Genomic DNA, 18,113 nt, shown 5'->3' on the forward strand with positions numbered 1-18,113 from the left:
CGGCCCAATGGGAACGTCTAAAATGAGGGCTAAATATGTGCTGCATACGGCTGTTGTGCACCTTATGCTGCATTATCCATGGAGACCTAGGCCACTAGGAGGAACCTAGATTGTCTGCAAAACTTTGTGCAAAGTGAAAATAGTGTGCATCTCGCATTCATATGATTAATTGCTCTGGTCCAGCAGCTCACGTCGATCTGGGACAAGCGTGATGACAAATATGCTTCACAATTGCTACCTGAGGAGTGGCGCCAAGGGGATGCGAAACAGCTTAAAAAGCTTGGTGAGTACTTTATCCTACCAGTGCAGTATCCGTGTCACCTTCAGCCATATACAGCACCCTTGTCACCAGCAGCCATGTTCCACATCCATGTCACCTGCATCCATGTGCCACATCCATGTCAACTGCAGCCATATTCCACATCCATGTCACCTGCAGCCATGTTCCACATCCATGTCACCTGCATCCATGTGCCACATCCATGTCAACTGCAGCCATATTCCACATCCATGTCACCTGCAGCCATGTTCCACATCCATGTCACCTGCATCCATGTGCCACATCCATGTCAACTGCAGCCATATTCCACATCCATGTCACCCGCAGCCATGTTCCACATCCATGTCACTTGCAGCCATGTGCCGCACACCAACAGCCATGTTCCACCTACAAGTCACCTGTTGCTATGTGCCACACCCTTGACATTTTTTAAATTGTTATTCTTTTTTCATTTTTATCTTTCTTTGTTTTGTAGTGGAGTTCATTAATAAGAGATGGGTATCGGCTTAGGATCAATATCGCCGGGAAAAGTCCCTTAAAGCTAAAAGCGATTCGGGAAAGCTGCAGAAAAAAAACTTTCATACTACTTGAGATTTTTGGATGACACCATGGATGTTGAAGCGTAAGTATATATTAAACAATCTACGTACCCTTGACGTGTGCAGTCTTTCTTTTTATTGTATTTTAATTTTGTGTTAATATTTATCCTTTAGAACAACTAACAACCTGTTGCATTCCAGGATGTCAGATGCAAGTGCTACAGAGGTCACTGACCAGCATGAAGAAACCTATGACTTGGATGCAACCAGCGATTCAGAGGAAATGGTACAGGAGCAGCTGTGTGCTATTCCTGCATCGGCATCGCCACCACCTCCTTGTACGAGGGTTTCTGGCCCGCAAAAAAGGAAAGCTCCAGCCAGCTCTGTCCTCTGAACCTTGGCAGAGTCAAGGATTCTGGATGAACTGGAGAGTTGCTGGCAAGACTCCCCAGAGGACATCTTTATGAGGTCTCTGGTTCCATATCTGAAGGAGGTGGATAACGAGGATTGAATGAACTGCTGTGCTGCCCTATTTGGAGTGCTTTAGGTCTTTAAAAAAAAATCACCCCTCCATCATGTGTCACCAAATAGTGCAACACCGGCAGCGAGTTGGTAGACTCCTGCCCCCATCCCTCCCAGACCTGTTTTCCATCAATCCTCGTATGGCACCGAATCCAGGCAATATCCCGGCCAGTATCCGACTTCCTCCCAAAGTCGGGGGTCAAGCAGTGGCTTTTCCAGGGAATTTTTTGATTTGTAGATATATATACAGTATTATACAGTGGTGGCCAAAAGTATTGGCACCCCTGCAATTCTGTCAGATAATACTCGTTTTCTTCCAGAAAATGATTGTAATCACATTCTTTGGTATTAATATCTTCATTTATTTTGCTTGCAATGAAAAAACACAAAAGAGAATGAAAAAAAGGCAAATCATCGATCATTTTACACATAACTCCCAAAATGAGCCGGACAAAAGTATTGGCACCCTCAGCCTAATACTTGGTAGCACAATCTTTAGACAAAATAACTGCGGACAACTGCTTTCGGTAACCATCAATGCTCTAATGGAATTTTAGACCATTCTTCTTTGGCCATGCACAAGGTCAAGCAGTCCAGTGCCAGAGACCGCAAAGCAACCCCAAAACATCAGGGAACTTCCGCCATGTTTGACTGTAGGGTCTATTGAAGGCTTATTTTTTTCCAGTAAACTCTATGTTGATGCCTTTTCCCCAAAAGCTCTACTTTTGTCTCATCTGACAAGAGAACATTCTCCCAAAACGTTTTAGGCTTTCTCAGGTAAGTTTTGGCAAACTCCAGCCTGGCTTTTTTATGTTTCTGTGTAAGAAGTGGGGTCCTCCTGGGTATCCTACCATACAGTCCCTTTTCATTCAGGTGCTGACGGATAGTACGGGTGGACACTGTTGTACACCCGGGCTGCGGGGAAGCTTGAACTTGTTTGGATGTTAGTCGAGGTTCTTTATCCAACATCTGCAAAATCTTGCATTGAAATCTCACGCCAATTTTTCCTTTCTGTCCACATCTAGGGAGGTTTGCCACAGTGCCATGGGCTTTAACAGGTTAAGGACCGGGCCCTTTCATGTTTTTTCATTTCCATTTTTCACTCCCCACCTTCAAAAATCTATAACTTTTTTATTTTTACACGTAAAGAGCTGTGTGATGGATTGAATATTCCATGCCATACCATACTGGTAAACGGGAAAAAAATTCCAAATCCAGTGAAAATGGTGAAAAAACGCATTTGCGCCATTTTCTTGGGGGCTTGGATATTACGGCTTTCACTGAGCGCCCCAAATGACATGTCTACTTTATTCTTTGGGTTGGTACGATTACTGGGATACCAAATTTGAATAGGTTTTATAATGTTTTCACACATTTATAAAATTAAAACCTCCTGTACAAAATTTTTTAATGTTTATTTTGCCATCTTCTGGTGCTAATAACTTTTTTATACTTTGTTGTACGGAGCTGTGGGTGGTGTCATTTTTTTTGACACTTGATAATATTTTCAATTATATAATTTTTAGGACTGTACGACCTTATGATCACTTTTTATCGTTTTTTTGTTTTTTTTTTAATTTTTTTTTTATATTTTTCAAAATGGCAAAAAAGTGCCATTTTCGACTTTGGGCACTATTTTCCATTACGGGGTTAAACGCATTGAAAAACTGTTAATATATTTTGATAGATCGGGCATTTTTGGATACGCTGATACCTAATGTGTTTATGATTTTTACTGTTTATTTATATTTATGTCAGTTCTAGGGAAAGGGGTGATTGGAATTTTTAGGTTTTTTTATTATTTTTTTTTATTTTTCTTTTTACTATTTTTCAGACTCCCTATGGTACTTTAACCCTAGGTCAGTGATGGCGAACCTTTTAGAGACCGAGTGCCCAAACTAAAACGCAAAATGTACCTACTTAACACAAAGTGCCAATTCACACTCAGGGCCAGTACCTGATCAGTAGTAACTCCTCTCTAGTGCTTCTAAATTGAATTGCGTTTTAAAATGCAAACTGCCCAATAATGCCAACATAGATAACTAGAAAATCTGCAGCAGTCCTAGGTTAGTAATTAATAAAAAAATAGATCACTACATACATAATGAGCTGCTGGGCTTAACAGTCCAGTGTTAAGTTTACACAGAACTCCTGGGATACCAGATCGCAAATATTACTCAGGACTGCTGCAGTCTGCCAACTTTCTTTTCTTGCATAGGACTGCTACCTTATAAATCACTGTTTTACATGAAGGAAGAGGCAGCAGTCCTATGTAATGAATGAAAACTGTCTAGCTACAGAAGTCCTATGTAACTTATGGAGCAATAAGATGCAGCAGTCTGTTACTCAAATTGGCTTTTGTACCACACAGGACTGCTGCAGCCTAATGTTCCATAGTTTACTTAGGACTGCTGTATTTCCCTCAATGTGACACAAAAAGTACAGGGTAAAACCTTTTACAGGACTGCCTGAGGGAGGGTGAGGCAGTAGTCCTATGTATGTAACTTACATAGGACTGCTGCTTTTCCCTCCATGTAAAGGAGACAGTCCTGTGTAAGTACAATAGTGCTGTTCCATACACAGGAGTGTCTGATAGGGATTGGGATCCTGCAGTCCTATGTACAGTGAGTGAATAAGCATCAGGGCTGTTTGTGGGGTCGGGTGACAAAGGAGGATAAATGCAAGTGGAATGAGCAGAACTAAGAGCTCACCCAGCAGATATCACCCAGCAGCCTTCTCACAGCCTGGACTCCTGTGCTGCATCTGTAGCTTATCCTCAGTTCTTCCTGATGACAGGCGGGAGGAGAGCAGGGGCTGAGGCAGGAGACGCTGTGTGAGTGTCCAGCGTCTGTGACTCCGCCCACATGCGACCTCTGTGGCCGGCTCCGTGCTGCTGCATGCTGAGGAATTTGTTAGCTGTGAGCAGACAGGAAACTCCACAGAGACCTGACACCTTCACAGCATGAAGATCGGCTGAGCAGGGTCAGTTCCAGTGAGCCTCCGGTAGTGGTTCAGGCATCGGTGCGCGTGCCCACAGAGAGGGCTCTGCGTGCCCTCTCTGGCACGCGTGCCATAGGTTCGCCACCACTGCCCTAGGTTGTCTGATCGATCCTATCATATACTGCCATACTACAGTATGCCATACTACAGACACGAGGCTACCATGGAGACAGTTCGCCGCACCCCGATGACATCACGGGGAGCAACAATGGCGATGGCGCCCAAGCTCAGCCATCTTTTTAAGGCTGCCGGCAAAGCTTTGCTGCAATATGCAGCAAAGACTTACCGGCTATGGAGAGGGCTCAGCCCGTGAGCCCTCTCCATGCAGCGGGACCCGACTGCTGTTGTGAATACACGGCGGGTGGTCGTGAACCAGTTAAACTTCTTGATGACACTGCGCATGGTAGACACAGGAACATTCAGGAGATGGACTTGTAGCCTCGAGATTGCTCATGCTTCCTCACAATTTTGATTCTCAAGTCCTCACACAGTTCTTTGGTCTTCTTTCTTTTCTCCATGCTCAATGTGGTGCACACAAGGACACAGGACAGAGGTTGAGTCAACTTTAATCCATTTTAACTGGCTGCAAGTGTCATTTAGTTATTGTCACCACCTTTTAGGTGCCACGGGTAAGTTACAGGTGCTGTTATTTACACAAATTAGAGAAGCATCACATGATTTTTCAAACAGTGCCAATACTTTTGTTCACCCCCTTTTTATGTTTGGTGTGGAATTATATCCAATTTGGCTTTTTGACAATTCTTTTTGTGGTTTTCCATTGAAGACAAATGAAATGAAGATAATAATACCAAAGAATTTCTGATTGCAGTCATTTTTGGGAAAAAACTGAGTATTATCTGACAGAATTGCAGGGGTGCCAATACTTATGGCCACCACTTTTATATATCTGTTTATATGTTCTTACACAATATTTATATTAAAATTTTATAAGTATTAAACACTGCCCTTGTCTTTTTATTAATTTAAGGTTTTACATAAATGATCAGTTGATGATTTTTTCTGCAATGTAAAAACTCATTCTTTTCTACCTTGCAAAGCAGCATACATGCACACATGGCAAGACAGCAGGGCAGAAAGGAATTGCCTTTACATGTAGGCAAACACTTTCTACATAACCCTTTGGGGTAAAAAAAAAAAGTCACAACACAGATTTTTAAAATAATTTCAGTATTATTTATCACTCTGAACGTGTGGAAATAATGAGGTCTTGGTGAATTTCATTGACTTTTTTTTAATATGTTTTCTAAAAGGGTCAAAGAAATTTTAAGCTTGCACCCACATAAAGGGGCCCCACTTCTTGCGAGTCCCTACACTAACTATCCAAAACAATAAATGGCAAAATAAAAAACTTAACTAGGAGTCCAGAACCTTAACATCTGCGAATAGCATCAATCTGCCCAGGGAACTGCACTCTCTGAGGAAACGAAATAGGAGGTGAAATATTCTCAAACATAGAGTCCAGCTGTTCCAAGTCTTTCTTGGAGAGTGTGGTCCAGGGGAATAGATGCTGTACATGCTGGTGCTAACTGTCTGATGTACCATTGTCAAAGATCCGAACAAAGTTGTGCAGGATGATGCAAGCTTGCACTACCTGCTTCACATTGTCTGGCTCCAACTGGATAGAGCTATGGAGAACCCGCCACTTGCAGCTCAGAATCCCAAGGGCACACTGCATATACCGTCTTGCACGGGTGAGTCGGTAGTTGAAAATGCACCTCCGATCATCTAAACCACGTTGAGGGAATGGTCGCAACACATGACGAGAAAGTCCAAAGCCTTCATCAGCAACAATAAAAAATGGTGAAGGAGGACCCAAAGATCCAGGTAGACATCTTGGTTCTGGAAGGGCGAGCTGGCTGGTGCAAAGCCGTTTGCCCATTCTGGAAGCCCTGAAGACCGCTGCATCCGCTGAACTTCCATAGGCCCCAATATCCACAATTATAAACTTGTAGTCACTATCAGCGAAAGCCAACAAGACCACAGAAAAATATTTTTTATAATCAAAGAATTGGGACCCTGAGTGAGGCGGCTTCTTCACACAAATGTGGTTACCATCCAGTACCCCCATGCAGTTTGGAAACTGGGCTGAGTCTTGGAAACTGTCAGAAATCCGGATCTTCAATCGTCAACTCGGACAAAACTGCAGCTTTCAGTTTCCCATGTTATTTTGCAAGTCGATTGAACAATCTGTGAAATGGTGGAAACACAGGAACTCATAATGCAAACGAATTCCCAGTTGCAAGAAACCTGTTTTAAAAATTGGGGGAAAAAAAAATAAAAAAGGAAGAAATAAAATGGTATTACATTAAAAAATAACGTACCACAGTGTCACAATGAGCCATTCCTCTGGAGAGATGGACCACCTCATGTTCGTATCCTGAAACCGGGGCCCGATTGCAGGTCTGACGATCAAATGTCAATAACAGTATAAAGAACCACAATATAGAAGTCAGAAGCCAAATATCCAATACAGTAAAAAACCTTTTATCTTTATTTCCACATAGCAATCAAAAGGACAAAAATTGTTAAAAACATCACTTAAAACACACAACAAATACACAAAAAGCGATGGTGGTTAATTGATAATACAGTCAGCCGTCCCAATGGACATGTAAGCAAATATTAAGAGAGCACAATGTATATATATGTACAGGACCCAGACAGTATTATTGCCCCCCCAAAAAGAAGGGGGCGTTATGTACATAGGTGCCTACAAAAAAAGTGTAAGAGCTTCCTGACCACCACCGCAGTACCCCGACGAACGTTTCGCCGTCGCTTCCACAAGGGGGAAGCGACGGCGAAACGTACGTCGGGGTGCTGCCGTGGGGTCAGGTGACCAAATTTGGGCCTGGGCAACCTATTGAAATCATTAGCCAGCCCACCATATTTTATGCGGATACAGGGGGAAATATGTCCTGTATATCCGGCCAAAATACGCCCGTATATACAGAAAAGAAATGACCATACGGTCGTGTGCATGGGGCCTTAACATTTTACCGACATGTGACGTACTATTATCGGGTGCGGGTGCATGGAGAGGGCTCACGGGCTGAGCATTAACTTGAAATCAATCAGTCCAGGCGATGAGGATCTGGAAACAAACTGTGTGAGGGGGTGCTCTAGCTCACATAGTTCACGATGCTTAGAAAACATTGCATTCAAGAGGAAAGAAAGAGCTGGCACTCACCGCTGTTGAAGTAAAATCAGTCTTTTATTCCATATCGCTTTAAAAACTTTGCTACAGGAGCCCACAAGAAGCGATGAACCATTTCGCACTACAAGCGCTTAATCCTGCCTAATGGGAAGGCGTCCTCAGCTGTTTCTTAACTGAGCGGCCCTATATATTAGTGTAATTTGATCTCCTTTGCAGGTTTAGAAATTGTTCCTGTACCTCCTAATGGATTCTTAAAACAAATGCGTTGGGACCACTAGGTCTTAACAATAAAAAGGATATGAGTGTGTCTTTATAATGAAAAACGCTGTAAAGTTATATTGTAAAGTTTCTGCTGTAAAGTTTACTTGCTCCTTTTTGTAAAGAAGGTGCTGGCACCCTGAGCTCATTTGTAACTACGATATATTAGCGATTCCTTATCCTTTTACACCTCTACCAATTATCTAAGCATTCTTTATATAAAAAACAAAAAAAGATAATTTATCTTACCTGCGTCTTTCTGACCCTATGATATTGTGGATTGTAATGCCTTTTTCTGTGTTCAAGATTTTAGCACCTCCTCCTTTCTCTCCAGACCAATTAAATGAAATGTTTATGGTTGCTAAGTTACGGGTCGGGGCCGCTAAGTTAAGAAACAGCTGGGGACGCTTTCCCATTAGGCAGGATCAAGCGCTTTTAGCGCGAAACGGGCCGTCGCCTCTTGTGGGCTCCTGCTTTATTCCTCTCTCCTGTAGCAAGTTTTTAAGGCAATTTTTAAGACTGATTTTACTTCAACAGCTGTAAGTGCCACCTCTTTCTTCTTGAATGCATCGGATTTAAAAGAATGGCGGCGCATGGGCTGTCTCGTTTTAACCCTTTCATTACAGCACATCAGCACATTGTAATGAATGAGTTGGAAGTTCCACATATACCGCAATACTGCAGTATGGCAGTGTATAGTAGGACAACCTAGGGTTAAAATACCCTAGGGCAGTGGTGGCGAACCTATGGCACGGGTGCCAGAGGTGGCACTCTGAGCCCTTTCTGTGGGCACCCAGGCCATCACCACACTCCATCTATCTTCCTGCAGTCCCAGACAGCCCAGGATTTGCTTTGCTATTTTAATGTGGCAGCACTATCTGGGACTACTGGAGGAGTGGAGGGGGGGGGGGCAGATCCTGCCCTGACAATTCCTCTCGTTTATGGGACCCTGGAGAAAAGCTACAATGATTATCCAAATTTCTTCTATTTTCTGCTTTATTGGTGTCCGCAGGGTGCTGCTCCGTCGGCCATGTTTGTTTACATGGCACCCGGACCGGAGCGACAGCTGTGCGGGACATCGGAGGGCACCGGAAGGTAAGTAGTTCTTTATTTTTTTAAGCAGCCCCCTCCGGACACCTTTAGTTAATTTTCATAACTCTCTGACAACCCCTTTTAAAGTACTTTCAAATTATTTGGGACAACTTGTTTGTAATTGGAAGACCTGAAGCATATGCAACACCCTCGCCGATGCAAGGCGGAGGAGTGGTTGCGAATACGTCCCACCATGTAGCTTGCAGCCTGTGTAGGGTCTAGTCAGCCCCACAGCATGTCACTACATCACACTACATAGTCCTTATAGGACACAGGGGAACATTGCAGTGGTAGATCCTGCCTGGCAAGGCAGGAGTTAAGTGTTTTGTGTGATGTAAAATGTGTCATCCAATCACATGTACTATCCCAATGTATTGTAAGTTGAGATGTAATTGGAGGAGCAGCCACCACCTGACCAGGGGAGTAACAAAAACCCTGGCCAGAAACTTCTAGAAGAGAGTTCTCTCAGGAGAGAGTAGTTCCAGCCAGACCTAGGAGTCTGCAGAAGCAGACTGGAGTAACTCCAGTCTAAACTCTATACAGCTAGCATACCAGACCAGAGCAGGAAGAGCCTAGCCCCTGCCTGAAGAGTGGAGCTAATAGCTAAGAGTTAGTGAGGAAAGGGGTATCATCCTACCTTCAAGGGTGATACCTGAAGCAACCCAGGACAAGCTGAAGCATCCTTTTAGGACACAGCTACGTCCCAGCCTGCCCTCTGCATCCAGGCTGGCACTCTACATCCTGTGGCTCCCTCCAACTGCATCTCAGCACTCCAGTATTCTGTTAAAGGCACGTTGCTGCGGTTCCTGTCGGTTCCAATAAAGAACTGTAAGTTGTTTTTGTTCAACCTCTGCCTCCGTCTGGTCCCTGCTACTGCAGCCTCTCCCTCATCATTTCTTGCCAACACCACCCCGCTGGAGACCTGCCAGGCTGTAGGACAGCCCTCCGGTTCCCCATACCAAGCACCGTGACACTAGCTTGCCTAGGCCGCAACTGCCAGCCACTCAGGTACTGCGGGCCCCGGCTGACTCCAGGCCCCCGAGAAAAGGCTAGGCCCCGGTGGGGGATGTTGCAAGTGGCGTCACGAACAGGATCTCTACTTCTGTGCCTTATTCTGGCACGAAAGACTAGCCTTTATTGAAAAGACTGTGCTGCCTAACCCTGCTGCCATTCGGGTTTAGGCCCCAAGTGATTGTGTGTTTCTGCATTGAACTGTATTACTGCTGCCACGTGCTGTCGAGGTCCGCTCCAGCACTCAAGAGGTTAATCTCTGCAAAGAACTTTGTCAGCTATGCTACATCCGGCGCTGCCGCGCCTGAAGTATTTTACCTCACGAAACTGGCGCAGCAAGTAATTGCAGCCCGCCAAAACCTTCACTGGCGGGAAACCCAGATGACACACCAAGGTCCACCCACGCGCGAATGGCGCAAACCCCGCCACCTGTGGCGCAGGAAAAAATAGAGCCCGCCACAGCTCTTGGCGGGAAAGACTTGGACTCCTCCCTCTGGCATGAAGCGGACTTCCTGCCCCGCCTCAACGAAACGCCAGAACGTGTGTGGATCTTGTGCAGTGAGGTCAACGCCATGTGGGGTCCTCGGCCATTCCCCTCCGTGGAACAACCGGAGTTCCTGGAAGTTCTTGAGACCATGATTGTGGTCTCTGCTCAGCCGGTCCGGAGGCCCTTCGCTGGGCACCGGCTGCATCGAGGACTGACCCGAGCCTTCGTCACGAGGACGTACCTCCAGACGGTGACGGAGCGCCAAGTACCACGCGGGCGGTTCATAGTGCCTCTCCCAGCTACCATGCTGGTACCGCGGGCCCACGTGGAGGCGCCACGTGGGGAGGCCCCGACTCCTGTCGAGCCAACCCCTGGGCCTACTGCTGCTGTGCAACCTGCACCGAGGCCCACTGCTCCTGCCGACCAGCCTGCCATACCTGCTGTTGTGGTTCCTGACCCTCCGGCTGCTCCTGCTCCAGTTCCGGCACCTGCCCGAACATCCATGAGACCAGAGCCTACACCGGAGAGACCTACTCCAGCACCGGCACCTCCGCAGCCTCGAGGCCGAGGTGAGGCCCTCCGCCGGCAACTCCGAGACGCTGTCTGGGAACAGCGACGCCGAGAGAAGGAGGCCCAGCGCTACATGGCCGGCCGATCTAAAGAAGGAGCCTGGGTGAAGCAAAACCGCACCACCGGCATGGTCCGGTACTTTGACCGGCAGCGTGGCTATGGCTTTGCCACTCAAGACTATTCCGGACGGGAGGTATTTATTCCCCGCCGGTCCGTCAAAAGGCCTGATTTGCCGGAGAGACTCCATAATCTGAGACCGGGAGAGTGCATTGAGTTTTCCATGCAGGAGGGACCTCAAGGGCCGTGGGCAGCTGGCGTGATCCGGATCCCGGACTCTGATGAGGACCGCTACCCATCATGTGACGAGCTGTACGTGGACGACTAATGGCCGGAGTCTCCGAACACCTCTTCTTCCTCGGCTGCGAGTCCCCGGGCGGTGACCCACGTGAATGCTCCATCCACGGTGATCGTGAATACAGGCCCCATTGCTATCCATGGGCCGGGCATGATCCAGGGCGCCACCCCCACCGTCTCCCCTGCAGGGAGCGTTGCCAGATCCCGCAGTTCTTCCGTGGGAGAGGATATCCCGGTTGGTGAGCCTTATCCGGAGGCTCCAACTAGACCCTCATCTCCACCTGCCGGTTACCAGTGGGGTGACGACCCGGCCCCAGAAGAATCGGAGCTGGAGGGAGCTCTATACAGCTAGCATACCAGACCAGAGCAGGAAGAGCCTAGCCCCTGCCTGAAGAGTGGAGCTAATAGCTAAGAGTTAGTGAGGAAAGGGGTATCATCCTAGCTTTAAGGGTGATACCTGAAGCAACCCAGGACAAGCTGAAGCATCCTTCCAGGACACAGCTACCTCCCAGCCTGCCCTCTGCATCCAGGCTGGCGCTCTACATCCTGTGGCTCCCTCCAACTGCATCTCAGCACTCCACTATTCTGTTAAAGGCACGTTGCTGCGGTTCCTGTGGGTTCCAATAAAGAACTGTAAGTTGTTTTTGTTCAACCTCTGCCTCCGTCTGGTCCCTGCTACTACGGCTGTCACCATCACGGGCACCCTGTCCACCATACAGAGACTCATACTCTAAACACCAAAGGGTTGCCCCAGGGAGATCCGCTATAGCAGCCTCTCCCTCATCATTTCTTGCCAACACCACCCCGCTGGAGACCTGCCAGGCTGTAGGCCAGCCCTCTGGTTCCCCATACCAAGCACCGTGACACTAGCGTGCCTAGGCCGCAACCGCCAGCCACTCAGGTACTGCGGGCCCCGGCTGACTCCAGGCCCCGAGAAAAGGCTAGGCCCCGGTGGGGGATGTTGCACATGTGATGAGTCACATGCTTGTGACATCACTACAGGTCCTACAGCCAATCTAAACAAGCATCCTATTGTCTCTAGCTGTACTATATGGTTTCCCATGGCAACCAGAAAGTATGGCAAATGAAAATAAGCCTGGAGGTCAAGGTAAAATCACTGCTAGCTTCTAAAACGCCGCAGAGAGCTAATTATTGTAACTTAGAGAATTGCTTATTTTTGCTAAGTGCAGAGTTAGGCAAAAGTTTTTATACTTTACATTTGTACTTTAACCCTTGCTAACATTTGACGTAATAGCACTGCATGGCGGGAGGTGCGTTCCCGCATTTTGCAGTACTATTACGTCAAGTTTCTGGCACCGGTTCCTAAATGGAATCCGCACCAGAAGCTGCAGGTGTCGGCTATAATATTCCTCTAACCCCTTACACGCCGTGGTCAAAGCATCGCTTGTTCAAGCCAACCTGTTAAAAAGTAAAAAAAAAAAACGCTAAAAACACTAAATAAAGATTTTCTAATAAAAAGATTTAAAGGGGTTATCCGGGTATAAAAATTTACTTGGGACCGGGCTGGGCGCGCTATTTAAAAATAATGAACGTGTAGTTAGCTCCTCCGGCGCCGCTGATGTCCCGCAACGCGGTCCGTTTGATCTGTGCCCCTGTTTGTCTCAGCTTTGTAAGCTGCGGTTGTAACAATCTGTACAGTAACTAAGAAACATTATTGGACCTGCTCAGGGAAAGCCGTAAAACAAAACCCGAAAAACTCGCCAAAAATGTAAATTTTTTTATAAAATCCCTTCACAAAAATGTTCCAAAAAGTGATCAAAAAAAGTTATGCACACCAAAATGGTACCACTGAAAAGGACAACTCAACATGTAAAAAATAAGTACAAAATTGATTAATCCTCCGCCTCTATGTTCATCCACTCCACATTTAGGAAAAAAGGTGCAGTACCTTTCCAACCAGAGATTTTTGGTACTCACAGGGACAGTCCTTAGTCCATACCCAATGTCCTCAGCGTTGCATGCCTAGGGCATGAAAAATCCTCATACAGGGTAAGGTAACTCGGCACGGCGTCCCTCCTGGGGATTCTCAAGGTAGCTCTTAGCTTCAGTGCTACTCCTAATTGTTCCCACCCGGGAACTTGTTCCTCCACTACTCGTTCCACTTTCTTTGTTCCTTCTTCTAATTACTATTAGATATGGGAAGAGAAAGGAAAAAAACAATGGTGCAGTACTTTTTTGATCGTAAAAATTGTTTTAATGGAAATACTCACAAGAGTAAAGATTAAAAAGGCCTTATGGATAAAACAAACACGCTCGGTATACCGCCCGACTCGAGTTTCGCCTGATATGGCTTCTTCCGGGGCTTACCGGCGTGTTGGGCTACGTGTCTTTTATATGCAAATTCAATTCATATGCCCAACACATGTCGGGCATATGACACGTAAAAATATATAAAAACCTATATAAACGGTGTACGACCCCTGAAAAATACAAAAAGAAAGGAAACCTGAATTGACAATTTTCCTCCGTACATTCAAGAGTTAATAGACTACACATCCACTAAAATCAAGTATTTGTAAAGTGCATCTCATGTCGCAAAAAATAAGTCCTTATATGTCCAAATTGCCAAAAAAATAAAGATTGTAAAGCCAATAAAAAGTGACAATGCATAATCTGCTCTGAATGGCGCAGTTCTCCATTAATGCCATGACGTGTGCCCATACAGCAGTTTGCCACCACATATAGGGTATTGTTATACTCGGGAAAGATTGGGTATCAAACTTAGTGGAGCGGTTTAGTATTTTATCCATACATTTTATGAAAAACACATTCATTTAGCCAAAAAAATTGCATCCGATTTTGCTTTAACCCCTGTAAAATAATTAAAGGGTTAACAGACTTCAATTTGTTTTATGTACGTCAAGGGGTGTAGTTTCTATAATGGGGTAATTTTGGGGGTTTTACTTTTATTTAGGCCTCTCAAAGGTGCATTGAGAGCAGGTCCATTAAACCTGCTGTTATGACTATGTGTGGAAAGAGTACTGTATATACTCGAGTATAAGCCAACCCGAGTATAAGCCGAGACCCCTAATTTTACCACAGAAAACTGGGAAAAACTACTGACTCGAGTATAAACCGAGGGTGGGAAATGCATTGGTCAAACCCCCCCCCCAGTTGTATACAGCCTGCCAGCCCTCAGTAGTATACGGCCTGCCAGCCCCCATGTAGTATACAGCAGCCCCTAGTAGTATACATCCAGCCTCCATGTAGTATACAGCAGCCCCTGTAGTATACAGCCTACAAGCCCCCATGTAGTATACAGCAGCCCCATGTAGTATACAGCCTGCCAGCCCCCATGTAGTATACAGCAAGCCCCTAGTACAGTGAAGGCGAACCTTTTAGAGACCGAGTGCCCAAACTACAACCAAGACCCACTTATTTATCGCAAAGTGCCAACACAGAAATTTAATTTGTGATTTATACTCCCTGCTCTGCCACAGCTTTCATTGATACCGGCCCCTGAGGACACCAATAAGGCAGAAAATAGAAGTAATGTGGATGACAATTGTAGCTTCCCTCCAGGGTCCCAACAGGAAGAATTGTCAGGGCCGGAGCAGGAGCTACAATGATGATCCAAATCTGTCCACACCTTCCCACTCCTCCAGTAGTCCCAGGTAGTCCTGTCACTTTAAAATAGCTCTGTGCACAGCAAGCCCTGGGCTGTCTGGGACTGCAGGAAGATACCTGGAGTCCTCTCTGGTGATGGCCTGAGTGCCCACAGAAAGGGCTCCGAGTGCCACCTCTGGCACCCGTGCCATAGGTTAGCCACCACTGCCCTAGTAGTATACAGCAAGCCCCTAGTAGTATACAGCAAGCCCCTAGTAGTATACAGCAAGCCCCTAGTAGTATACAGCCAGCCAGCCTCCATGTAGTATACAGCAGCCCCTAGTAGTATACAGCCTGCCAGCCCCTAGTAGTATACAGCAAGCCCCTAGTAGTATACATCCAGCCTGCCCCCACAGCCCTTAAAAAAATAAACTTATATACTCACACTCCGATGTCAGTGTGTTCCGTCTTCTTTCTTCTCCGCGGCTGCTCTTCTTGCTTCTGTCATGGACGCGGCCATGTTTTCTTCGTGGCCGCACATACTATGACGTCAGCAGCGGCCGCAATATAGTATGCGCCTGCTAGAAGAAAACATGGCCGCATCCATGAAAGAAGAAAGAAGAGCAGCCGCGGAGAAGAAAGAAGACGGAACACGCTGACATCGGGGAGCCGCGCTGACATCGGAGGGTGAGTATATACCGTATATGCCGGCGTATAAGACGACCTGGTGTATAAGACGACCCCCCTACTTTCCTGTTTAAAATATAGAGTTTAAGATATATTCGCCGTATAAGACTACCCCTTTTCCAACGCATACAGTAGTATACAGCACAGCCCCCAGTAGTATACAGCACTGTCCCCAGTAGTATACAGCACTGCCCCCAGTAGTATACAGCACTGCCCCCAGTAGTATACAGCCTAGCCCCCAGTAGTATACAGCCTAGCCCCCAGTAGTATACAGCACAGCCCCCAGTAGTATACAGCACAGCCCCCAGTAGTATACAGCACTGCCCCCAGTAGTATACAGCACTGCCCCCAGTAGTATACAGCACTGCCCCCAGTAGTATACAGCACTGCCCCCAGTAGTACACAGCACAGCCCCCAGTAGTATACAGCACAGCCCCCAGTAGTATACAGCCCAGCATTTAAAAAAAAATAATCATATACTCACCCCGATGCTCCCCCGATGTCCGCGCCGTCTTCTTTCTTCTGCCGGGCACCGCCATTGATCTTCCCCGGCAGGCGCCTAGTATGACGCGCCGCTGCTGACGTCATACTAGGCGCCGACCCGGGGAAAAACATGGCGGCGCCTAGCAGAAGAAAGTAGACGGCGCGGTGAGTATGTCCCATGCGCATCTTTTTGAGGCTGCCGGCAGCTTTGCCGGCAGCCATCGCTGTGAAAACACCCGCGATCGGTGCTAGCACCGATCGCGGGTGTTACCGGTAAGCCTTTGCTGCAATATGCAGCAAAGACTTACCGGCTATGGAGAGGGCTCAGCCCGTGAGCCCTCTCCATGCAGCGCGATCCGACCGCGATCGTCTTATACGCCGTCATTACCGGCGTATAAGACGATTACCGGCGTATAAGACGACCCCAGAGAAGACAGAAGATTTTTCTGTCTTCAAAAGTCGTCTTATACGCCGGTATATACGGTAAGTTTATTTTTTTTTAAGTGGGTAATTTTTTTTTAAATAGACTCGTGTATAAGCCGAGGGGCCGTTTTTCAGCACATTTTTTGTGCTGACAAACTCGGCTTATACACGAGTATATACGGTAGAACATTTTGAATTTCGAAAATCGTGTATTTTTCAAAATTTTTACCAAATATCTGTTTTTCTAAATTTAAATAAACGCAACACATACCACCAAAATTTGAAGTACAGAGTGCAAAAGTGTCACGAGAAAACAATTTCAAAATCACTTGGATATGTTAAAGCGTTCCAAAGTTATAACCATTTATAGTGACACAGGGCAGATTTGAAATAATGTGTCGTGTCAGGAAGGTGAAAAGTGGCTTAGGCGTTAAGGGGTTAAACGTTATTGTCTCTGGGAGGCTGATTTCTGTAATTAGGGTACATTCACATGGCTGTCTGGGGCAAATAGACGGCAATGGCGGCCCTGTGGCAGTACCGCAGCTCCCAGTACCCAGGATCGCAGCTCGCGTCTGTGTGTCGGCGACACACACAATATAATGCCACCCATCCTCTCCTACCAAGTCATCTTGAGGCTCCGATGGAAAGTCATGTGACCGGAGTTCAGGTTTCATGACGTTCTACATCGGCCGCGGGCTGGAGCAGTGATTAGCTCCGCCCATCCCCATGGCACACAGAGCCATGAACAAGATTGAGGGGTTTGGGACAGACATCGGCCCACTCTATGGGGGGCCAGCGTCGGCCTGCTCTCCAGGTGGAGCATCTGCAGTCCTGGCCTGCTCTGTGGGTGGAGAGGTCTGGGGCTGGCATCAGCCCCAAATAGTACTATAATTATCTCAAGTAGCTACAAAAACAGGGGCAATAGCAATTTTCTTCTATAGATAGACATTTATAGTAGTAATAATAATCTTTATTTATATAGCACCATCATATTCCGTAGCGTTTTACACATCATAGGGGACACATAAAAATAAAATTAGACATTACAGAGTAAAAACAGTCATATGGAACAATATTCTATTGCGGTCCTGCGTATTTATGAGGGGGCGGTCTGAGGCGCTGCCTCTTTCCCGGACCACCCCATCCACTCCATAGGCCAGCGGTGACTGCTGCCCCTAAACCCACCCCCTTTCTAGTGTACAGGGCGGCTGTGTTTGTTATCGTTATTGGAGGTTTCTGATAACGCTAGCAGTGTAACACTGCTCCATCTGTTGTAGCACTAGGAGCATCAGTTTTTTAGTTTGTAATGTTCATATTATGTTTATATTTGTCCACTAGATGGGCCTTAAACCCAACACAGTGGAGGAATTTACTGTCATAACTAGTTTTGCTGATAACTGCATTCAGGGCCAGCTCCAGGTTTCAGTAGGCCCCTGGGCGACAGTGCCTAACTGGGCCCCTTAGCAGTGAACTCATGCGGTGGCATTAAAAAATGCAAAACCGTAAGATACCAATATTAATATACTTTAGTAAGCAGCTCCTAGTGCCATTTTTATAGGTGACAGGTCCTCTTTAAGGGTGGTGTCACATGTATCGCTTTTATTCTGTTTAGAAATGGAATCAAAGTGCACAGGGGCACGTGCCATGGTGTCATATATTGTTTCA

General features: G+C 46.5%; 1 protein-coding gene across 1 annotated transcript in view; it reads left to right on the forward strand.

Annotated features, from left to right (window-relative positions):
* The window catches only part of TRAF3IP3 (TRAF3 interacting protein 3), a 105,363-nt gene that overhangs the window by 27,491 nt on the left and 59,759 nt on the right, over positions 1-18,113 (forward strand). The gene's annotated exons all lie outside the window — the stretch shown is intronic.

The sequence above is a fragment of the Engystomops pustulosus genome, chromosome 2 (genome assembly GCF_040894005.1).
Source record: "Engystomops pustulosus chromosome 2, aEngPut4.maternal, whole genome shotgun sequence".
Classification (NCBI taxonomy): domain Eukaryota; kingdom Metazoa; phylum Chordata; class Amphibia; order Anura; family Leptodactylidae; genus Engystomops; species Engystomops pustulosus.